Consider the following 18,352-nt stretch of genomic DNA (forward strand, 5'->3'; position numbering starts at 1 on the left):
AACTGAAAATTGTTTCACTAGTGCTTATCTCCAGGCCAGTGCTTATTTAGTTGTTAGAAAGAGAGAACAAAAAAAAAAAAAAAAAAAAAAAAAAAAAAAAAAAAAAAAAAGCTATGGCAGTGAGAACAAGCTTGTGCTTAAGTTCCTGTTTATAATTTGGTATCATACTGTCAGAGAGAGTCTGTTCTGTCATTCTCATAATCTGCATTTTAACATCGATGCTGGTCAGTTGTGTCTAAACCCCAAAAGTGAGGGGGTGTAATGAGCTATGCCTGACCACCCATCCTGTCATGTCCAGGAATTCCATTTTAAGGGTTTTCTGGTATCCCCTGGGCCAAAAGGGAGTTCATTCAGTTAGTGAGGATTTAGAATTTCATTTCAAGTTCTCAATATAATATAGTCTTTGGGATTATTTTTGCCATTTTTTTCCCATCATGTGGTACCTTTTAGAATTCTAATATATTCAGTTGCTCCTTAGAGAGATAGTGTGGTTTACCAAAATTCCTCTCATAATTTCTAAATTAAAAATATCTGGATTAAAAAATATCATTTGGATTGTCACTAGCAGACTTGAAAAATAAATATTAAAATAAAAATATAAGAATAAGTACATTTTCAGTTAAAAAATACAGGGGGAGTAGGTGCTAAATGGAAAATGAAATTAGTAATTAATTGATTGACTGAAATTGTTCTTCAATCCCAGAAAAAGAACCTCATTTAAAGGCTGAGGATGGTTTACATATGTAAGATTATTAACTAAGCCAATTGGAATTACAATGAATGAAATAAAGAGTATTTGAAAAAGTATAATAACATTTGTCAGATGTGAATTGAAACATGAAAAATGAAAATTATTTATGCAAATGAATTGGATAATGGAAAAATAGAAAATGGAAATTATTTATGCAAAAATGAGTTAGATAATTCTGACTTTTTTTTCTTTTTCTTTTTCTTTTTACAAAAGTTGGAAAGCAGTAGGTATGCAGATTCTGTATTCAAAATAAAACACTTGACTGTTATGAATGCCCATTATGCGTCATCTTATCAAAATCCTCCTTTGGGATAAATATCATTTTCATTGCATAGATTGAAGATAACTTGATAAGACTTTTGGATTCTGGTGGATAAAGGCAAATCAGATGGCCGTTTAGAAAATTTTCATGAGACTCAATTATTTGTGTACAATACCCTCTCCAAATCTCATGCTACTGTCTGGGATCCAGCGGCAACACAATCTTCGGTACTAGAAAAATGGACTGCTGTGCTACCAATGGGAAAAAATCAAACCCATAATATGAATGACAAGACTTTCCAACTATTACCCCCCCACACACACATATACCTCAATAATACTAATAACTTTTTAAAGTAAAGAAATGAGAGTTTCTTTGAGGTGAGATTTCAAGATAGATTCTAAGTACAAGTACATTGATAAGTACTTACAAATTCAATTATAAGGACATCGCTTACCTATTTCAAAATGATGCTGGATTAACACATGACCTCAAAACCATCATTAACAAAAAACTTAACGTAATAAACTCTTATTTCACTCATGACTTTGCAGGTTTTCAGTTTAGACAAGGCTCAGCTGAGCTGTTTTAGACAGGCTCACCCTCATGCCTGGCAGGCTAATGACCCTGGAATGGGGTAATGGAGTGTCTGAGTCACGTGTCTTTCATCTTTCTCAGGCTGGCTTGGGCACATCCTCTGATCATTGCACAAGTGCAAGAGTGGGTGATGGTGATTGGCAAGCAGGCTCACTCTGCAGGCACTGCACTCACTGACTTCCCATTATTCAGGCGATCACAGGGCTGAGTGCGGAGCCACCCTGGAAGGGAACTACAAGGTTGTGCAAAGGAACAAAGTGTGGGTCATTGTCTGGACTATTCTGTCCCATTGATGCATCTTTTATCTTTACCACACCATCTTAATTATTGTTATATTTTGGTATTATGTGTCATGAGTTCTACCACTTGTTTCTCCATTTTGAAGAATGTTTATACTTGTCTAGGTTTTTTGCATTTCCACATAAATATCAACCAGCTGGTCAATTATTATTATTTTTTTGAGCTGGGGTCTCACTCTGTCACCCAGATTGGAATATAGTGGCACAATCATGGCTCACTGCAGCCTAAATCTCCTGGGCTCAAGTGATTCTCCCACCTCAGCCTCCCTAGTAGCTAGAATCTCTAGTACAGTGATGAACAGAAGTTCTGAGAAAAAAATCCTTCCTTGCCCCTGATCATAGGTAGAAAGCATTATGTATTTTAACATTAAATGTTATACGAGTTAACGGTTTTTTCTTAGATGCTCTGCATTAAGTTGAGAACGATTCATTCTATTCTTAGTTTGTTGAGAGCTTTTATCACTAATGAAAGTTGAATTATGTTCATGCCTTTTTTCATTTATTAAGATTTTCATGATTTTTTTCTGCTTTATTTCATTAACATAGAGAATTAATATTGGTTATGTTCTAAATATTACACCAATCTTGCATTCTTGTGGCAAACTCCACTTAGTCATGATATATAGTCTCTTCTGCATATTTCTGTTTTTACTTGGTGACATTTTATTAAAAGTTTTGCATCCATATTTGTGTTGGACAGACAATAAGGTGGCCCAGTGGTCTCTGACTAGTAGCAGTCACAGTGTTGTGAATTCTCTGTGTGGAATCCCCTCTCATTGTCTTGAGTGTGACCTGTGATTTGCTTTTAATCAATAGAAGGCAGCAAATGTGATGGATGTCCCTGTTTATATATGTGATTACATCATGGAGGATATGGCTTCCATTAGGCCAGAGGACTCTCCCCTTTGGAGACTGAAGAGGCAAGCTGTGGATTGGAAGCTTGTATGTGGGGAGGACCCCATGGGAAGCAGATTACAGCAGCCTCTATCACACTGTAACACCCTTATGAAGGTAAATGCTGCCAACAGCTGCCTGAGTTTGGAAGCAGATCCTTCCCCAGTTGACCCTCAGATGAGACAACAACCGTGGTTCACAGCTTGCTTATAATCTTGCAACTCGGAGACAGATGGCAGAATCCACAGCTCACAGCAGGAGGAACAGGACAGAGATGCTTGGACCCAGGGGAAAGTTGTCTTTAATTTTGAGCAGCTGCACTCTAATATATAAGTCCAGCAAGTGCCTCATGCTCCCTTTCCTGTTCTTAAGAAGTGAGCACATAAGAAAAGTGAGCACATCACTTTTAGAGTTTAGAAAATATCCCTGCTTTTGTTTTGTTTTGTTTTGTTTTGTTTTCCTGTGCTTCCTCAGTGGATCAGTGCCTAAATTGATCAATATTTTTGCCAACACTTCTGCCACACTTGCCTTTGGTATTTTTCTCCATTCATTGTTTTATGATTGCTACAACTGTGCTTATTGCCCCACAGTGGTTTTTGTCTTATTTTTTACGTATAGCTCTCTATCAGGTTGCCAATAAGCAGTCTGGATCCTTCTGTTCTTCTGAGCCCCTCTTGCATACCTGGGTTCAAGCACATCTAAGTATCACTAAATCCTGCTACACAAAAAGCATTCCATTTTACTGAAAATAGAAGCTAAAACGGAACCCACAAGAACTGATTTTTTTTTTCCATTTTTCAACTTGCAGGAAGTATTTTTAACAACTTTGGAGAATAGAGCAGTCATTTTCAAAATTTTCTTTTCCTTCACATGTGTTCAAATTTTCTTTTTTTTCAAACATTTTAGTCCTGATACTGTGAGTCCTTCTTAGTAGTTCTGAGAAGTTAGCTCACCATGTCTCTCAAGACAGTGGAGACTCCATGGGTACTTGGATCCGCAGAGCCAGCCATGATTTTCCAAAATGTTTACAGTGGCCCTGAAGGCTTTTACTCTAGGCTTTTTCTGCACATGAAATAAAAAGATTTTTAGCATAAGATTTGAGATGCCATTACTTTAATAAATATGAATGTATTTGTTGAGTTATTTTTACGGTGTCTTTTCAGCAAATATTTCATCAAAAACAAACAACCAAAAAAATCATTGACACGGAGGTTTCTCAACCTTTCAAATCTTGATTTCCAACCTCGTCCTTCTAAATCATTGGAAACTGGGACCCAGGGAATTGTCGGCGCTTACGATAGGGTTTGAGTAGTGCTTAGGAACCGTAGCAAGAGCAATCATAGCTATAGTAATAGGAATGATCAGTGATCTGCCTTCAGGCATAATGACACTGATAATTGATTCCCCAGTCAACACTGAGGAAGGGTGTTGATTTCTGTATTTTACAACACGTCCTTTTGAAGGTCACAGTATTAACTTTTACAATCTGTTTGTGTGATCTTAATGTTAAGTATTTCATGCTTCCTAATAATGCTACCTTTTTAATTTGTTTTGATGGGAATCCTTATTCTGCCACACCAAAAAATGTAGGCATACATATAAAAAGTTGATGTTTTAATGCATAAAGTCTAATTCCAAAACCATGGCTAAAGGAACATAGATTGGACTTCAAAGCTTCATCATTTTCAATTTTCCCTTGTATCAACCCTTTACAGAGACTAATGATACTTATAAAACATTAACCTTGCTGGTGCAAAATGTACAAGTCTTACTAAAATAAATCCTTTCCTTACCATTTATTGGGATTAATTTTATGCTTCTTTCTTCCCTAATTAATTGTATAGGCTGTTTCCCTTGTTAATGTTAGTGATGGAAGTCCTTTGTTCAACGTAACAGAGTCAATACAGTGAGAATTAGTCTGCAACTGATCAATGTCTACTAAAAACATGCTAGATGTAATACTTCGGTATATTTTGGTGCAAAAGCTTTTCACAGCCTTGCACCTTTTCTAATTTTTTTAATAACACAGTTGCTTGGAAAAGTTAATAGCAATGGAACATATGGGGTACCACTAATCAGAGTGTTAAAAGAAAGAGTCCCACAGATGTCATCATGTACTGCTTGTAGAGATGCCATTAGGGATGCTGTTCATTATGACAGTATGTCCTCCCAAGAACATCCCCTAGGAAAAATACATTCAGTTCTAAGACCTCTAAATGGTGCACTTTTCCTGAAAAATTGCCTTGTTTTTAACCTTATGAACATTATTAATTAGGTGGTTTATCCTCTAATATAACTGAAGTTTCCACTGCATTGTCTGCCCTGAAACTAGAAGACAAATCTATGATCCAACTAAAAGTAGTTCTCTAGATTTGGCTATAGATTAGAAACACTTTTGAAATTCTTAAAAATCTAACATGGTGAGGCCACCACTTCAGGGGGCCAATCAGTGGGATGGGACCCTAGCATCTGTATTCTTAAGCTACTTAAATCGTTTTATTCTGTGACTGTGACTATGGTCGAGGAGTATGGATATCAACTAAGTTATCCATGATCAGGAATGTTTTTTAGTTGCATACGTATGCCTCTATATATGCCTCTATACGTCTTCACTTTCATTTTACCACCAACTTTAATGTATTATCTTGTTGTAGCTTATACATTATTACAAGCTGTCTTGTGTAATTTTCATAATCCAATAAACAATTCAGCATGGTTGATTTGAACAGAGAAAAGTATGTTCAAGAAGTTCAAAGTGTGTTAGGAATACTGAGTACAAATTCTCTATGCTACCTTAACTGTCAACAAATTAATTTAGAAGATAAATGACTATATGTTTATTTAAATTTGTGTGTTATTTTTTCATTCTAGGTAATATATATTAAAATCTAAAATATAAATAACAAATGTTAGAGGGTGTTTCCTATATAAAGATTATATTTATAGAATGTAGCAAAATGGAATTGATGAAGACAAAAATATGTTGCACTTAGCAATTGCTATAAATAAAGTAATAGATCTCATAAAAAATAGTAACCTCAATTATTTATACTTTCCCTATAATAATTTTGATACTGTAGAAAGCCACAAATGTATGTGCTTCATCCAAAATAGTAACCGTAAAATCAATAATGTTGCAACCCAATATAGAATGCAAAATTCATCAAAGCAGAATATTAGCTCCCAAACTTAGAAGAGTGCTTGGCATATAGGTGTTAAATAAATATTTGTTAAACATATGAATATATAAGATCCATATATGAACAAACGCAGGATTTGCAATACACAATAAGTAATTATTTTTTACTCACATACACATGTGCATGTAAATATTTATACTTATATGAATACCTTCAAGTACATAAAGACATAGAAACACAGCATAAAAAAGAACATTCAGTCAAATGAGAAAGAAATATAATATATTTAAAAGTGATTGGTTATACATCAGGGAGAAAAAGACAATAATGTGTTTTCATCTTATCATAGGTCTCAAAGTTACTATTTATTTTGTTTCCAAATAATAGAAAAAAATCTTACATGGTAGAGTGTGAGTTATACTGTGTAACTTAAAATTTTACCATAAACAGTATACTAGTAAAGGTAAAATAGGTGGAGAATTGTATTCATCTATTGTTGATGTTTTTAAAACAATATTTTCATGAGAGAAACTAGAGAAATATTGAGATTCTATTTCAGGCTAAAAGGCTGTTTAATATTCAGCTGCCACTCCGTGAAGTCCCCTTGTGTCAGGAAAGCAGAAAACATTTGGAGTTGGTTACATTTCACCCCTAATGGGCCTGGATGCCACACATTCTTGATTTAGCCCTTGGCAGAGTTCCAGAAGAATGATTTAGGCCAGTTTCACTTCAAATGAAATTCTGCCCCTGCGTAACTCAACTGTTCAGTGAAGTTTAAAGAACAAGCTTCCAAAAGAAAAAAAAACAAAAACAAAAACGAAAAAACACATAAACAAGACCTTACGAGTTCTTTTATTTTTATAACTTTTTAATGGAAGGGCTCCACTTACGAAGAAGTTTGACATTTAACCTGACACCCTTGTTGCATACGATGGAGATGCACAGAACATGAAACTTGAAGCCAGGCAAATCTTACTTCGGTTCATCATCAATCCAACCACATTTTGTCTGTCACCTAAATTCATGCATGCCCTCAAAGAATCCAAAATTTGTAGGAAAGCTTGTAATACCTAGTAAAGGTGCATTTCTGGGAAAAAAATGCTAAGTGTGCTTTCCGTCTTTGCTAATCAGGGAGCTAGGCAAAACCCCTCTTAGTCGAAGTCAATGGCGTTTGTGTTAATCCATGATTAGTGGTGAAAAGGAATGTTTTCTTAGGGAATGGGTTAACTGTATTTCCAGAGACCCTCTTCTTGTTCAGGGAAGAGGCCTTCACCTCACCAAGCTTGTCCTCACAGGGGAGAACCACCCTGTTTTGGCTGGTGGAGGAATGACCTCCAGAACATTGCCTGGATTTGTTGGTGTGGTGGTTTACGTCAACTGCACAGTGCGGGAGAGTGGCCAGCAATGGAGGGTTCTGCACCCATGCCAGTGGGTCAGCGTCAGAGCTGAGGGGCACTTCTGGGCCCTGCCATTGCCCACAAGAGCAGACAGGGCCCAGATATGGGCTCTCCGGCCCATAATTACATAACTAGTAACTCATTCCTGGAAAATGACCTTTCTTCCAGAAACATGTAGGCCTCCTAAGCTGTCCCAGTTGGGGGTGACAAAGAATGTCTTCTATGAGGAATGTGCATCCCTGAGTTCATATCACCACTGTAGGCAAACCAGAGGCATTGTTGTTAAGTGAAGTTAGTATGAAAAAGCTAATCCAGCCAGATGTGGAGAGGAAGCAAAGTATAATGAGAATTTATATTTCTGTAAATGATTTTTCTCGAATACAAACTTAGGGTAACACCATTTATTCAACATGGAAGGTAGGGGTTTTAGAGACGGCAGGAACCTTGGACTGGGTCCTTTTCCCATTACATATTATTTTTATTTTTGACAAGATATACTAAGGCTCAGATACAGGAACTGGATTGCACAAACTCCTAAATCAGGTGCTGACCAAATCAAGACTAAAACTATGACTATTAAGTAAGTAGTTCATTGTCCCTCCACTGGAAGATGCTGCAGGGCTGGAAACAACACTAATTCCGTTAAAGCAAAACTGACACTTTAATTTAATTAGAACTTTACCTCACCTGTTTTTTGTTTAATAACTCTGGTAATGCTCTTGATAGACCTGGAAGAAATTATAAACACATCTACTGGAGGTGCACTCTATTTTTAACATCTTTATGGATGTGGCATTAGCAGCAAAAAGGGAACAAGGATGAAGAATTCTTGAAATACATCTCAAATAGCTCTCATAAGCTCACATAACTCACCCAATGAAGGTTATGAAAACAATCTTTCCAGGAAATATTGTTTGTCTAATAATCAACATTTAAGATGTCAATAGTTGAAGACAGAATTTGAGATGCCAAGATTTGCTACGCATTTAAATAATCACTGGAAAATACATGGAAGTTTTGAAACAATTGCCAATCCTAGTTCACTAGGCAGCACTTATAGATGCTTCATAAACAGACGAAAGGTGGTCAGTAGCACACACTGAAATATTTCTAAACCAAATAGCTCAATCAGAATAAGGTACTACAGTCAGTAATCTAGCATGGTTTGCAACATGCTGTGAAAATGGCATAATTTGTGTATCACATTTTAAAAATCAAGAACTGAACAGTGTTTCTCAACCACCTTAAGTAACTTTGCACAGAAGCAGTGATGAAAATAATATTCTTTTGTTACAACTAGAAGGAAATTGCTTTTGAAATCTGTCATAGGCAAAGTGTGTTAGTATTTGAAAGCTATCTTTTCAGTAGCATCATGAACCAGGACTGCTCAGTAAAAAGCCCCCATTAGTCATCATTGACACTGTCCAGAAATACAGAGAGGATGTGGCTGAGAATATATTAGGAAGGAGAAAGGGGAGGACATGTCAATAAAACAAATAGGAAAATCAAACATCTGATGGACTATTTACAGATATGCAGTTTACCTTTACATTTTTTTTTTATTAAAAATAGGGATTGAAGAACTAGTTAAATAAAACATAAAAGGGTCAAATTATTTTGCTAGAAGTGCAGTTTTCTTTATTGCGTCCCTTGTAGCCCAGTGCTAAGTCTACCAATGGGTGCCCCATGGAGCTGGATTAGGAGTCAAAGCTGCCTCATTTCTCTATTTTCTGGAGCTCTGAATTAAGACATATTGTCAGGAAGACCAATGACCTAATGATCAAATGGAAATTGTGAGCATCAGCATAGGCTTCGAGTCCCAGAACCCCACAAGGCAGCCTCATGTCAGAGCTATTCATAGACCAGTGCTTCATTCTCAATAAACCACTGGCTAGGTTGCTCAGTTACCCAGCCTCAGACTAGGGCTCTGCTTTAGACTCCAGGACACTATAATACCTGACTTGGTCCTAAATATTTCCCTTCCTCAAAGGACTACATTACACTCTCACCATCCTGGGACCACTTGTAACCTATAATGAATAAACGGCTTTCTCATAAACACATATTAACTTTGCTCGACTCCCACTTGGAATCTCTTTAGATTATATTTTATTGGACCAACATTATGGTAACTCTATGTGCCTCCCTAGTGAGGTAACTTTTTCTCAAATTACAGTGTGTATCAGAATAAGGTGGGGTGGGAGTGAGGAGCTTTTAAATATGCAGACTTCTGGGAATTGTTGTAACATATTCTGATCAGCAGGTCAGATACACGGCCCCCAAACCTACAGTTTTAACAAATGGTCCAAATGTTTCTAACGCATGTACCACTGTGATTAAATATCACATGGAATAATTATGTTTTCTTTATGATGAGTTCCTTTGTCCTATCTGAGAGTTTGTTTTAATACCAGATATGAATATGCCTTGAGGATGTGGAAAATACAGGTTGAGGCAACGACTTTTATTTTCACTGTGTTTTTTTGTTTTTTTGTTTGTTTGTTTGTTGGTAACAATTTTCTGATAACAGCAGGTAAGATTTTAGTTCATTTTCTTTGGTAGTCAAAAATAAGAAGTGATGGTTAAACATGAATTCTGGAGCTAGGCTACTTCAATTTGAATCAAAGCTGCCCCAAAACTGGTTTTAGTACCTCCAAAAAGTTAAGTAACTTTCTCCTTTGAAAGTAATTTTCTCATTAGAAAAATGAGTCTAATAGTGCATACTTCACAGAATTATAGAGAATGAAATGAAACTAATCATAGTTAGTGCTGGCATCACATGAAAGGCTAGGGCACCCCCCCTTTTTTTTTTTTTTTTTTTTTTTTTGAGGCAGAGTCTTGCTCTGTCGCCCAGGCTGGAGTACAGTGGTGCGATCTCGGCTCACTGTAAGCTCTGCCTCCCGGGTTCACGCCATTCTCCTGCCTCAGCCTCCCGAGTAGCTGGGACTACAGGCATCCGCCACCACGCCCAGCTAATTTTTTTGTTGTATTTTTAGTAGAGACAGGGTTTCACCGTGTTAGCCAGGATGGTCTCGATCTCCTGACCTCGTGATCCGCCCACCTCGGCCTCCCAAAGTCCCCATTCTTAATAATGATATGGAGTCCTCTGTTTTTCAGGGCAGCCTGTCCGTCACCACACCTCACAAGGATCTACCCTGACCTTTTCCCCCGGCCACCAGATCAAAAACTAGAAGTACTGGGCCAACTAAAGGAAGTAAAACGATCATTTCCAGGATGAACAGCAGAAGCCGGGAAAATACTCATGAGACTAGATCTCAAGGATGCTGGATCAATGGTCAGACCATAGAATTAGATTTGGAAGAGTTTGGTGACATTGGAGACTCTCCTGTAACGTGGGTCTAACACCCAGGAGGGAGGAGACGCCTGTGGACCATGTCTTGCTGAGGGAATCCAGGAAATGCTGCCCAGTTAAAACTGCTCTTATAAGTTTGAAAGAGAGGGCCACTCTAAGGGAAATAGAGCTACTAGAACTGCCTCAGCAAATGAAAAGAGAAGGATGAAAATTCTCAGAGAAACAGATATGCTAGAGACAATAGGAAAACTCACCGGTCAATCACGTTCAGCTGGAGGGCCCAGAGGATACACTGCTTACTACATTGATAAGGAATGCACCAGTGACAGGAAGACAACACATCTAAGAAGGTCTGTGTCGGTTCTTCTCTGTAGGCCAGGTCCAAGAGCAGTACCTGCTTCTAATCCAGGTTCCCTGGTAGCAATGGAGATAATAGACAAGTTAGTGCTAAAATTCAAAACAAAACAAAAAGTAGATAAAAGTATTATATATTCAAAAATAACCAAGGACATTGACCCTTCTATAATATAATAATAAGACATCAAAGACTGATGATCAGGTGACTGAAAGGTACTTCCTCAAAATAATGTTGAACATTGTCCCTGCAGTTTCTAGAATTAAGCCAATTCTCAGAAATCGAACTCCTCAGGAGACCAAATTTCCATGAGAAAATATCCAGCCATACCATACAAGTATATACATAATGATTCCTCCTGTGCTTCTTCAAAGAAACATATTAAAATGTACACGGATAAACATACACTGGATAACAGCTGGGCATAATGGAAAACATTGTTCAGAGTTTATGGTTCCTTGACACCTGACGTTCTATCACAAACTCCTCTCAGAATGGCAGCATGGCGGCCAGGACAATCTCGTACTGGATGCAGTGAGTCTATGGAACATTACAGTGATTTCTTCCCTACCCCTAGGTATATACTACAATCAACATATTTGACATCTTCACAACATATTATCGTCCAATCCATGAGCATGGTATAACTATGATTTTATATATTTCTTTAATTTCTCTATTCAAAATGCTGTACTTTTAAAATAGTATGGAGGCTTTCTACATCCTTCACTAAACTTAGCCCCAAATACGTTATGATTTTTATACTCTTCTAAATAGCATTTTTTAAAATCCCTCTTTATTTATATTTTTCCAGGTTTTTGCTATTATAGTATTGACATATAATTCTTTTTGTTTCTTGACCAGGCATCGTGCCACGATACTATTTTCACTTATTACTGCTAATAGTTGTTTTGTAAGTTTCTACATAATTTGTATATAAATAAGAATGACCTCCAAGAATAAAGACAACTTTACATCTTCCTTTTCAATTGCCGTAATGTTTTCTCTTTATCTTGCCTCATGGCACTGCCTGGATAATCCAACACAATGCTGAATAAAAGTGGGGAAAACCCATACCCTTTCCTGTATTTTGATATTAGGTGAAATATTAGGTTAATAATTTTAGTAGGTGCGCTTTATCAGTTGAAAATGTTCCCTTGTAATTCTAATTTACTGAGAGTGTTTGTTCCTTTTTGGCAAAGGATATATCTGCGTCTAATAAGAGTATCACATGAATCTTCTCTTTTGTTATGTCAAGATGGTGCATTTCATTGCTTTATGAACAAACACATTTACATTCCTGAGATAAAGGCCATTTGGCCATGATGCATTTTCATTTTTACAAATTGCTTTATTTCATGTTCCAACTTAATGTTTTGCTACTTATCTGCTTAAACTCTATCAGTCTCAGTTTTGACCTCTGTAAAATACATTAATTGGGCTTTAACAATGATATTTTTGTAAAAAAAAAAATTTACAATTATTTGAAATATAATTTTTCTATGGTCTTTTCCAGTTTTAAATTAATTAGTTTGAACTGTATAATTATATTGATATTGAATCTCTATTGAACAAGAAAAAGAATAATTTCATACAGTTCAGCTTACTAGATTAATTCTAAGATTTTATTGCAGAAAATCTCTTTCTACCTTGAAAACAGGAGGTAATTTTATGAACTTGATTTTTAATCTTAGCTGGAGTGAAACTGTGGTAGAACATACACTAGCTTTGTAATCTTGGGCATGTTACTGTATAAGGGTCAGTTTATTTGCTCATGAAATGGGGATAGAAATAATATCTATTTGTGGGGTAGTTGTCAGGAAGTGAACTCCCTGGCACATGCCTTATGCACAGTAAGCCCTCAGGAAATCCTAACTACCTTTTATGTTATCATTATGATTATGAAGTGCCCTTGTCCTTTAGAATACCCTGGACAAGATGGTTAATGGATTGTACATCTATTATTCAGGTATGTTTCAAAAATAAGGAATGCTGTGTTGAAATAGAAAAATCTAATTAAATTTTTATCCCAGTTACTTGCAAATGGACTCTATCAACTATCTATTCCTGACCTTTTTATATACAACTTGTCCCTGAGTTAATGCTCACAATGTGTGCAAAGATTACTGCAAAACAAATCTAAAAGGCCTATAACAAACTGTGATAATACATTTTAATTATTTAAGTCTCATACAAGTCAATGAGAAGTATGCCACCATTACGATGGGAAAAATTTTAAATTATAAGCAAGTCATACATGTAAGAAAAAGCAAAGGACAAGTAAACACATAAAAATATTTTATTATTATAGCAGTAATAGATGCAAATTAGAAGAGCAGTAAAATGTAATTTTTACCACCCAATCTATGTGATTAAAACATCTCATAACCCATGTTAGTACAAATGCAGAAAAATTCTCCTCTATATACTGATGACAAAGCTGCACATCAATGCAAACTTTATAGATGCCAGTTGTCAATACATATTGAAGCAATAAATGTTTAAACCTTTTGAATGAAAAAGGCTACTTTTAAGAATACACCCGGCCAGGTGTGGTGGCTCACATCTGTAATCCCAGCACTTTGTGAAGCAGAGGTGGGCAGATCACAAGGTCAGGAGTTTGAGACCAGCCTGGCCAGCATGGTGAAACCCCGTCTCTACTAAAAATACAAACATTAGTCGGGCGTGGTGGCAGGCGCCTGTAGTCCTAGGTACTTGGGAGGCTGAGGCAGGAGAATCACTTGAACCCAGGAGCAGAGGTGGCAGTGAGCTGAGATCGTGCCACTGCACTCCAGCCTGGGTGACAGAGTGAGACTCCATCTCAAAAAAAAAAAAAGGAAAGTATACACCCTAAGGCAATGATAACAAATAAATGAAATGTTTTTTATCAAAGGAAGTTTATCCCTATATCTTATAGTAAAACATAAATAACCTAATTGTCTAATAGTAGAAAACTGGTCATAAAAATCATGATAAAGTCAGAAGAGTCAGAATTTAGACTATATAACATATAGCAGCAGGGACAAATGTTCAAGAAACAATAATATAATGTAGTATACAATTATATTTTTAAAGTGTGTATATAGGTGTTTATTTTATTAATGGTATTTCTGGTGGAGGAATTACAGGATATTTTCCTCTTCCTCATACTTTTTAACACTTCATAATAAGCATGTATTTTTTTAATAATTGGAGAGCTCATGAATGCACATTTATTTTGATGAGGGAGGTATGGTGGTAAGAATTCTGCAGGTTTTAGGATTCTCTCTTAAGTGTAACACCTATTTTGATAAAATCATGATGTATTTTCTAAAGCATTTTTCTTGTATTAAAGACTTATTAGCAAAGATGCTTAAGGTGATCAAAACGTGTAGCTATCATGTAGCCGGGGAAAAGTAGATGGTACTCCACTAGTGCAGCGGAATATAGAAAAATGGAAAGTGATCCTAGCTGGAGGGAGTGTTATTAACCGGGCCCATATCATTAATAAGACCAACAGAGTTTGTGCTGGAGAGCCATAGAGTTGGATTACATTAGCATAAATCACCTTCTATTACAAAACTGGGTAGGAATTATTTCCAGAAAGTCACTGTTTAACCTACTGTCACAAGAGCTCCTTTAGTGCTTACAAAATTAATCTCCTGGGATTGAGAATCTGTTAAGGACAAAGATCAATTTCCCTAGTATAGTCACGTTTTGTGTTTTTCTGCTTTGTTATTAACGCAGTTTCATGGTCTATCGCTGATAACATAGACCAAGAAGTTGATAATAATCAACACATACCTTTGGACTATATGATTCTTCTGAGATATGTTTTGAATACTTCATAATATGTAGTAGTTGCGTAGGCTAAAATATTCAGATTTTCCAGAAAATTATGTACTTTCACACCTGTAATCCCAATGACTCAGGAGGCTGAGGTGGGAGGATCCCTTGAAGCCAGAAATTGGAGACCAGCCTGACACTAAGACCTCTTTACTGAAAACAAAAAAAGTAAATAAAACTTAGCCGGACATGATGGCACACACGTATAGTCCCAGCTACTCAAGAGGCTAAGGTGGAAGGATCGCTTGGGCCCAGGAGTCGAGGCTGCAGTGAGCTATAATCAGGCCACTGCACTCCAGCCTGGTGACAGAGCGAGACCCTGTCTCAAATAAATAAATAATAAACAAAGTGAAAGAAATTCAGTGGCATCATGGGATACCATTTGCAATGGAGATAAAGGGATGCCCCCAGAGCACCACAAATCAGACACAGAAGCTTGAATTAACCCCTTCTAGACCATGGTTCAGACAACGAGTGGATGGCAAAGAAAGCAACCTGCATCATTTGTGATGACTTTGCCTGAGTGTGGTGGGATGAGGGAGGTGGGGGAAATGAGGAAGGCCAATGGACCAGTATACACATCTGAGTTTCAGTCCTTACAATCACAAGTGACGCAAGCCCCCTCGTGGAGTCATGTATACCACAGATCATACTGTAATATCTTGGAATAAGAGAGCTTTTATTTAAAAAAATCATAACTCTACCTAAGCAGAAAAATTCAAAGTTCCTAATAACAAGGCATGAAATATGATAATTGCATAGAGCAATTTATGACACACTTTTATTATTATGCTTTTGCAGCCTACCAGGACTCTGATTCATGAGGCAATTGTAATAGCATGAAAGTTACCATTGTTTCCAGTTGCCGTGAATGGTATTATACCTAACAATTAAATAGTAGAGACAACTGTCATAACAAAAAGCAATAGCTATTATTAGTTCTTCAAATTTCTTTGTGTATTTTCCATCATGAACAAATAGCTGAGATGAGTATAATTTTAACACAAAGCTATTCATAGGTAGTTAAAGACCACAAATTTACAATTGCTGTGGCTTAACACTGGCTTACATATTATAAATGCTAATTTTGTTGTTTGACTAGAAAAGTCCTCTTTTAGTCAAGTTGTTTCTGTTTTGACCAAGAGACATTTAATCTAAATACATAGCTATACAATAGTAATTTATAAATATTATATATTTTAGGGTGAGGTGGATTTTATTCAAGCAGAATTGTCATACCTCTCAAACCACATGGAGTGATTTTTTATTTTTTGTGAGCAAAATGCTACCCTCAATCCAGTACACTATCCAGTACACTGCATTTTACTCTACTGAATAATCTGATAATATTCTTGGTAATCCAGGGCACCTAATTATTTATTTATTTATTTATTTATTGAGACAGAGTCTTGCTCTGTCGCCCAGGCTGGAGTGCAGTGACATGATCTCGGCTCACTTCAACCTCCGCCTCCTGGGTTCAAGCAATTCTCCTGCCTCAGCCTCACAACTAATTTTTGTATTGAGTAGAGCAGAGGTTTCACCATGTTGCCCCGGCTGGTCAGGCTCCCTAATTTACAGAGCATTCTTTCAATCCTTGATAGTTTTAGCCATTTCTTTCTGAAATATCAATGATACAAAACTAGATGATAGCCCAAACACTGTTTCTTTAGAACGGTCAGCAATTTAGGGAATTAAATTTTGCACCCATTTAATTTTAATTAAATTAAACACCAATTTAGGGAATTAAATTTTCTTACACCCCTCTACATATGTTATCTAATAAAGAAAGAGAGGTATGGACAGGAGGGATAAATTTGGAAGTCCTCTGTACGTGAAAGTCTCTACAATCCTAAGACTAGATGTGAATTCCAAGAGAGTGAGTGCAGGGAGAGGCAGAGCCCAGGCTCTTCAGTGCTGGGAAACAGCTCTCTGAACATTGCTCCTCGCCCTGCTCTGGCAGACCATGCTGCTGTTACATTCCCTACTCCCTCTGCCCTGGGGCTATTCTTCTGGGTATTACCGTGGTTACCCACCACCTCCTTCATGTCTGCTCAAAGGCCAACTTTGTAATTAGGCTTGCCTGCTTGCACACCTCACACCTTAACAATCCCTTCCCTCCATCCCAATCCTTCTCACTGCTTTATTTCTTATTTGTCTATGGCACATGGGACTTCCTGACACTCTATGTATTCCCTCTTTATGTTTATATCACATCATTGTCTGTCCCCTATTACTAGAAGGTGAGTGCCTCAGAGGTCTCTTGTCTTCAGCTAGAACTGTGCCTGGGACACAGTGAGTAAGCAATAAATACTTGCTGAATAAATAGATGATGAAAAGTGAATGAACTTGGCCAGTGAGTGTCAACAGGTCAATTTCCACTCTATTTTATTCTTGACACACAGAGTCAAACAGTAAAGATTTTCAAGCAATAGAAAAAGCTATGAACTTTGTTTGCTCTTTTATCATTATCCACCCAAGCCAGAGATGCAGCAGGGTCTGTTGACTCATCTTACGTTAACTGAGTCACACGTCTCCATTTTTATGGCAAAAGAGGTCATCTGAGCCAGACCAGGCTACAGAATCTGGTGTGGGCTTTAAGACTGGTGAAAATGGAGGGGCAAATTATGTATCAATCTTGCACCAAGCTATCAGAAAACCAAAAGAGGGACATAGAACACACACATACTAGGAAGCTGAGGTAGTAAATGCGTTCCACTCTTCAGGGCTTTTCTAGTTCTTCAAGGATGCACACCCAAAACCCTGGGGGTCAGCACAGCTCCAACGGATGAGAAATCTGCACGATCTGGGAGTGCAGCTTATGGTCTTATGACCCTTTAAACAATTTGATCCCTGCAGGGGCCACCTCAGAACTGAAAGTTCTGCTTACTCTAATTATGAATATTCCTTTTCAAGCCGTGTTGTACTCTTTACTACAGCAGGACTTTAATCAACTTGGCCTTGATCTACCCCCACCCACCTCATATGTGAGCAATGGTCCACAGAATTGCACAAGCTGGAGTGCCTGCCAGGAAGAAGCCACTGTGAGCAGGTCCAGGACACCAGTGTGGTCCATGACTGAGCCTAAGAGAAGCACCTTCCCTGGAGATATGGAGAACTTCCAAGGAAATTCACAAAATTCCTCCACACCTGCATGAGAAATCGTTTGTCTACCTTCTCCTCTAGGCCTAAAAGATGCTTTCATCTCCCGCTGAATAAAGGAAATTAAATTTCATTTTTTATTAACACACAGCAACGTTCTGTTCAGAGAAGGTGTTAAATCTTTGCTGATTGAATAGTGGAAATAAAGACATAAAGAAGTATGTCAAGGTCATTTCACAACTTCACCAGCAACCACTTATTCTCAATTAATTCTGGACTGTATTATAATTTCCTGTGGACATAACAACTGCCACTTAAAACCTTCCTTTTATTGCGTGAACACACGCCAAAGAAGAATTTTAGCACAGAGGCCTACTCAAAATAGAACTTGAATTTAGGATATTGGCTCCATATGACTTG

General features: G+C 37.2%; 1 long non-coding RNA gene across 9 annotated transcripts in view; it reads right to left on the reverse strand.

The window, feature by feature from the left end:
* The window catches only part of LOC102136013 (uncharacterized), a 240,278-nt gene extending 229,208 nt beyond the window's left edge, over nucleotides 1-11,070 (reverse strand). For all 9 annotated transcript variants that reach the window (XR_010577801.1, XR_010577803.1, XR_012417215.1 and 6 more), the window contains exon 1: nucleotides 10,908-11,070. This is a non-coding gene — a long non-coding RNA (uncharacterized lncRNA). The remainder of the gene's footprint in view (nucleotides 1-10,907) is intronic.
* Nucleotides 11,071-18,352: the final 7,282 nt, after the last annotated feature.

This window comes from Macaca fascicularis, chromosome 9 (assembly GCF_037993035.2).
Source record: "Macaca fascicularis isolate 582-1 chromosome 9, T2T-MFA8v1.1".
Lineage (NCBI taxonomy): Eukaryota > Metazoa > Chordata > Mammalia > Primates > Cercopithecidae > Macaca > Macaca fascicularis.